Here is a 6,195-nt window from a genome sequence, read left to right as displayed (position 1 = left end):
TTCTTGCCATAATACAAATTCTAAGTAAAGAAAAGTGAGTGGCCATCATTACTTTAAGAAATGAAGGTCAGTCAGTCCGAAAAATTGGGAAAACTTTTAAAGTGTCCCCAAGTGCAGTGGCAAAAACCATCAAACTCTACAAAGAAACTGGCTCACATGAGGACTGCCCCAGGAAAGGAAGACCAAGAGTCACCTCTGCTACAGAGGATATGTTTATACGAGTCACCAGCCTTAGAAATCGCAGGTTAACAGCAGCTCAGATTAGAGACCAGGTCAATGCCACACAGAGTTCTAGCAGCAGACATCTCTAGAACAACTGTTAAGAGGAGACTTTATGCAGCAGGCCTTCATGGTAAAATAGCTGCTAGGAAACTACTGCTAAAGACAGGCAACAAGCAGAAGAGACTTGTTTGGGCTAAAGAACACAAGGAATGGACATTAAAAACTAAATAGAGGATTTTTAAAAGAAAATCCACAAGAAACCAGCGCTAGATAGGTTTTTATAATTTTATTAATATAATGCTCACCACAAATGAAAAACTTTTTCTATCCTTGTTTCAAGACAGAGTATTTGATTATTATTAAGTCCAAGGACCACATAAAACAAGAACCACATAAAAATACTAATAAAGGAAAATAATGATTGTAAAGGTAAAATTCTTTTGTATAACCAACAAGCTCCGAGGTGATACAATATTCACATTGAGTTAATTTAACCAGTTTAATAAATTGCCCCGGCCGGTGGCATATATTTTGTTGAATTAATATTTTTAGACTGATGTATTGAGTGATATACTAAACCACCCGGTTAACTTGCACACTTAGTTTATACAATATACGTCTGCAGCATTAAAAATGCCCCCAAACCTTGGGGAAAAAACTCAAACCAAATTAACCACAATGACACCCCTGATCCACAATGTAAATCAGCAGAGTTTTCTAGCAGAATTAAATCTGCGGTAAGTGGACCGGCTTTCCTCCGCCAATTAAGCTGGAACCTGCTGTGTACAGGGCTAATTTGTTAGACTTCCAGAGCGGACACTTTGAGAGCAGTGGCCGCGATTAGTGCTGGCTCTGAGGGAGGTGTATGGTTACCGGACCTCTCTTTACAAAGCCTGTATAACACTTCGCAATGCCGCAATCAGCCGGTCCCGTACACTCCCGAATGTACTTCCAATAAGGCTGTGCAAAGTCGCTGAAACCACCAAAATGCTGGCTGCAGACAACAATAAGGTCAGCGATAATTACTCAGCCTCTCCGGCGGGCAGTCCAGACCATATCCAGTGTAGGCTGACTGAGTCCACGCAGGGGGGAGTTGTTTGGCAGAATAGCACCACGCTAGGTTCCGATCCGTTTCCAACCAAGTAATACAGATCCTATTTATGCATATACTTAATTAGTCACAATTTGCATAAAATTAAACAATGTTTGAATTCAACCAACATTCATTGATCCCTACATTTATCAATTTGTGAAAAACCGCTCATAATAGTCATACAATATAAAATAAGATAAAATAAAATAAATTTGCACAAATTTATTTTATTTTATCTTATTTTATATTGTATGACTATTATGAGCGGTTTTTCACAAATTGTCGGATCAGGACTCTGTTTTTTGCCTACCTCATCTGTGCGGTGATAACCTGCTAAGTAGTCTCTCCCTCGTGTGGAATCCATCAGCATCTATTGGACACGGTCCGGATTGTCTGCCGGAGAGGGTGAGAGATTACCGCTGACTCCTTCTGTGTCTCCAACCAGCACACACTGGTACCTCCAGCGGATCTGTATTACTTGGTTGGAAACGGATCGGAACCTAGCGTGGTGCTATTCTGCCAAACAACTCCCCCCTGCGTGGACTCAGTCAGCCTACACTGGATATGGTCTGGACTGCCCGCCGGAGAGGCTGAGTAATTATCGCTGACCTTATTGTTGTCTGCAGCCAGCATTTTGGTGGTTTCAGCGACTTTGCACAGCCTTATTGGAAGTACATTTGGGAGTGCACGGGACCGGCTGATTGCGGCATTGCGAAGTGTTATACAGGCTTTGTAAAGAGAGGTCCGGTAACCATACACCTCCCTCAGAGCCAGCACTAATCGCGGCCACTGCTCTCAAAGTGTCCGCTCTGGAAGTCTAACAAATTAGCCCTGTACACAGCAGGTTCCAGCTTAATTGGCGGAGGAAAGCCGGTCCACTTACCGCAGATTTAATTCTGCTAGAAAACTCTGCTGATTTACATTGTGGATCAGGGGTGTCGTTGTGGTTAATTTGGTTTGAGTTTTTTCCCCAAGGTTTGGGGGCATTTTTAATGCTGCAGACGTATATTGTATAAACTAAGTGTGCAAGTTAACCGGGTGGTTTAGTATATCACTCAATACATCAGTCTAAAAATATTAATTCAACAAAATATATGCCACCGGCCGGGGCAATTTATTAAACTGGTTAAATTAACTCAATGTGAATATTGTATCACCTCGGAGCTTGTTGGTTATACAAAAGAATTTTACCTTTACAATCATTATTTTCCTTTATTAGTATTTTTATGTGGTTCTTGTTTTATGTGGTCCTTGGACTTAATAATAATCAAATACTCTGTCTTGAAACAAGGATAGAAAAAGTTTTTCATTTGTGGTGAGCATTATATTAATAAAATTATAAAAACCTATCTAGCGCTGGTTTCTTGTGGATTTTCTTTTAAAAATCCTCTATTTAGTTTTTAATGGTCTGGTAGAGTGAAGGGGTTCCTCTGTCATTGGAACCAAGCTGCAAGATTAAAAAGGTTTTTTTTGGTTAAGCGCTGCCAACTGCCTGAGGGCAACTATTTGAAGGAATGGACATTAGACCAGTGGAAATCTGTGCTTTGGTCTGATGAGTCCAAATTTGAGATCTTTAGATCATGCCTGGTTCCCACCGTGATGCATGGAGGAGGAGGAGGTGTGATGGTGTGGAGGTGCTTTTCTGGTGACACTGTTGTGGATTTATTCAAAATTGAAGACATACTGAACCAGCATGGCTACCACAGCATCTTGCAGCGGCATGTTATTCCATCCGGTTTGCATTTAGTTGCACCATGATTTATTTTTCAACAGGACAATGACCCCAAACACACCTCCAGGCTGTGTAAGGGCTATTTGACTAAGAAGGAGAGTGATGGGGTGCTACGCCAGATGACCTGGCCTCCACAGTCCCCAGACCTGAACTCAGTCGAGATGGTTTGGGGTGAGCTGGACCACAGAGTGAAGGCAAAAGGGCCAACAAGTGCTAAGCATCTCTGGGAACTCCTTCAAGACTGTTGGAAGACCATTTCCGGTGAGTAGAAATGAAGGAAAGCGATCCAGCTGAGTGACCAGGTGATTTATTCAGTGCAATACAGACATGGCATAGCCGTGGTTAACGCTTTTCTGGCTTAACTTAACGCCCTTAATCATAACAAAAAATAAATATAATGACAATATCAGTCAGAGGAAAGCATTATCCCAATTTTTGGACACACACACACACACCACACTGACAGACCCAAAAAAAGTACTTCTGCAAAGACTTACTTGATCTTGTACTACCTGCAGACAAAAGGGACTGCTATGGGTAGTAATGTTGCGCCACCTTACGCAAACATTTTCATGGCCCATTTTGAAGACTTATACGTCTATCCCCACCCCCTCTTCATGTCACATGCCAAAACCTGGAAACGCTTCATTGATGACGTGTTCTGCATTTGGGATGGCTGCCTGGATGACCTTACACAATTCTTTGCTTATCTAAATAACACCCTGGCAGGGATTACTTTTACCTTGCATCATGATTCCAGACGTATCAATTTCCTGGATACGATGGTCATTATAGATGATGATCATCACCTTATCACCGACCATTACACCAAACCCACTGACAAGAATAGTCTCTTACATTTTAAAAGCAGCCATCCTTTACATGTAAAGAGGTCTCTACCTAAATTTCAACACATCCGTGTGGAGAGGATCGTATCGGAACATCAGACACGACAAACCAGACACACAGAGATGAATGAACGTTTTTTGTCAAGAAGTTACCCCCCAATATTGCTAAACCATCAACAACCCACGCTACTCGTACAAACAAGGAAACGAAATGTGTTGCCTTTGTGAACACGTATCACCCTTTTTCAACATTGATACGTATTCCATATTGGACCACTGGCACCTCCTACCCAATTCCTACCCTCACATTCCTGAATTCCAAACACAACCATTATTTTGTCAGAAACGTGCCCGCAATCTCAAATATATCCTTATTCGGGCTGACATTGGATCCTCTAGACTCCCCCTACGGCAGACTACCCTCACAACAAGTCGCAATGGCACTTTTCCCTGTTTAGGTTGTGTCCAATGCTCCAACGTATTGAAAGGAGATAGTGTGTTCCATCCTAGGACTGGTAAGGGTATCCCAATCAGTGGTTTCTTCACCTGCGACTCAACTTACGTGATTTACTTTATTAAATGCCCATGCGGTCTCAGATATGTTGGCAAGACATCCCAACATATCCAAGATCGCATTAGCAAGCACAAGTCAAAAATTCGTTGCAAGCAAACATTATTACCCATTCCAGCACATTTCATTTCCAAAGGTCATTCCATTTCACAGCTTAAGTTTCAGGTTCTGGAGCATATCACAGTACCTCGCAGAGGTGGTAACAGGATCCAGAGACTACGATTACGTGAATCATTCTGGATTCACACACTACAGACCCTGGAACCACTTGGTCTGAACAGAGAAGACAAAGTTTTCGTGTAACATGTCTTGATATGTATATGGATCACATCGTGATATTATTTTTCTATTTATCCATAGTGTTATCCCTATTTATGTGCGATTTATACCACCATGTTTATTATAGCACTAGCTGTAGTACCCGGGCGTTGCCCGGGATAGTACCTGTCTCTCTGTCTCTCTCACAGTCTCTGTCTGTCTCGCTGTCTGTCTCTTTCTATCTCTCTGTATTTGCATCAGTCTGTCTCAGTCTCTGTCTGTCTCTTTGCCCGGCTGTCTCTTTGCCCGGCTATCTCTTTGGCCGGCTGTCTGTTTCTAGGGCTGTCTTTTTCCCGGGCTGTCTCTTTCCTGGTCTGTCTCTTTCCAGGTCTGTCTCTTTCCAGGTCTGTCTCTTTGGGCATCTGTCTCTTTGCCCGGCTACCTCTTTTCAGGGCTGTCTCTTTCCAGGTCTGTCTCTTTCCCGGGCTCTCTCTTTGCCCGGCTGTCTGTTTCTAGGTCTGTCTCTTTCCCGGGCTGTCTCTTTCCCGGTCTGTCTCTTTCCCGGTCTGTCTCTTTCCAGGTCTGTCTCTTTCCAGGTCTGTCTCTTTGGGTATCTGTCTCTTTGCTCAGCTGCCTCTTTTCAGGGCTGTCTCTTTCCCGGTCTGTCTCTTTCCTGGTCTGTCTATTTCCAGGTCTGTCTCTTTCCAGGTCTGTCTCTTTGGGCATCTGTCTCTTTGCCCTGCTGCCTCTTTTCAGGGCTGTCTCTTTCCCGGTCTGTCTCTTTCCCGGTCTGTCTCTTTCCCGGGCTGTCTCTTTCCTGGTCTGTCTCTTTCCAGGTCTGTCTCTTTCCAGGTTTGTCTCTTTGGGCATCTGTCTCTTTGCCCGGCTGCCTCTTTTCAGGGCTGTCTCTTTCCCGGGCTCTCTCTTTGCCCGGCTGTCTGTTTCGAGGTCTGTCTCTTTCCCGGGCTCTCTCTTTGCCCGGCTGTCTGTTTCGAGGTCTGTCTCTTTCCCGGGCTGTCTCTTTCCAGGTCTGTCTCTTTCCCGGTCTGTCTCTTTCCAGGTCTGTCTCTTTGGGCATCTGTCTCTTTGCTCAGCTGCCTCTTTTCAGGCCTGTCTCTTTCCCGGTCTGTCTCTTTCCTGGTCTGTCTATTTCCAGGTCTGTCTCTTTGGGCATCTGTCTCTTTGCCCGGCTGCCTCTTTTCAGGGCTGTCTCTTTCCAGGTCTGTCTCTTTCCAGGTCTGTCTCTTTGGGCATCTGACTCTTTGCCCAGGCTACCTCTTTTCAGGGCTGTCTCTTTCCCGGGCTGTCTATTTCCCGGGCTGTCTCTTTTCAGGGCTATCTCTTTCCCGCTCTGTCTCTTTCCAGGTCTGTCTCTTTCCAGGCCTGTCCCTTTGGGCATCTGTCTCTTTGCCCGGCTGCCTCTTTTCAGGGCTGTCTCTATCCCGGTCTGTCTCTTTTCAGGGCCGTCTCT

This window comes from Anomaloglossus baeobatrachus, chromosome 1 (assembly GCF_048569485.1).
Source record: "Anomaloglossus baeobatrachus isolate aAnoBae1 chromosome 1, aAnoBae1.hap1, whole genome shotgun sequence".
Taxonomy (NCBI): Eukaryota; Metazoa; Chordata; class Amphibia; order Anura; family Aromobatidae; genus Anomaloglossus; species Anomaloglossus baeobatrachus.
This window is presented reverse-complemented; position numbering follows the sequence as displayed.